Here is a 709-nt window from a genome sequence, read left to right on the forward strand (position 1 = left end):
ATGCTTTTCAATTTCATGGTCTTATAGCTCAAAATAATCAGTAAATGCATGAAAAATAACAAACGAAGTCAGAAACGGTTGTAAATTGATGATGTGGCTTTGAATGGTGCATTTTGAATACAGAAAAACAAGGGGGTTCAAATAAGTTCAAAAAAATTTGAAATCCCTTTGTAACAGATGAGTTTCCGTATGAAACCCTGATACTTCAAAGGAGATTGTCTGTTTCGTACACGAAGTGCATCCAGTTATAGCCGTAAGCCTCTCTAATTTCTTGCACATGCTATGTGGGTGAAATGATGATACCATGCCAACTTGGAACCTTTTTAGAGTTTATTTCAAATGCTTTTCAATTTCATGGTCTTATAGCTCAAAATAATTAGTAAATGCATGAAAAATAACAAATGAAGTTAGAAAGGGTTGTAAATTGCTGATGTGGCTTTGAATGGTGCATTTTCAACACAGAAAAACAAGGGGGTTCAAATAAGTTCAAAAAAATTGAAATCCGTTTGTAACAGACGAGTTTCCGTATGAAACCCTAATACTTCGAAGGAGATTGTCTGTTTTGTACACGAAGTGCATCCAGTTTTTGCCGTAAGCCACTCTACTTTCTTGCACATGCTATGTCGGTGAAATGATGATACCATGCCAACTTGGAACCTTTTCAGAGTTCATTTCAAATGCTTTTCAATTTCATGGTCTTATAGCTTAA

This window comes from Triticum aestivum, chromosome 1B (genome assembly GCF_018294505.1).
Source record: "Triticum aestivum cultivar Chinese Spring chromosome 1B, IWGSC CS RefSeq v2.1, whole genome shotgun sequence".
Classification (NCBI taxonomy): Eukaryota; Viridiplantae; Streptophyta; class Magnoliopsida; order Poales; family Poaceae; genus Triticum; species Triticum aestivum.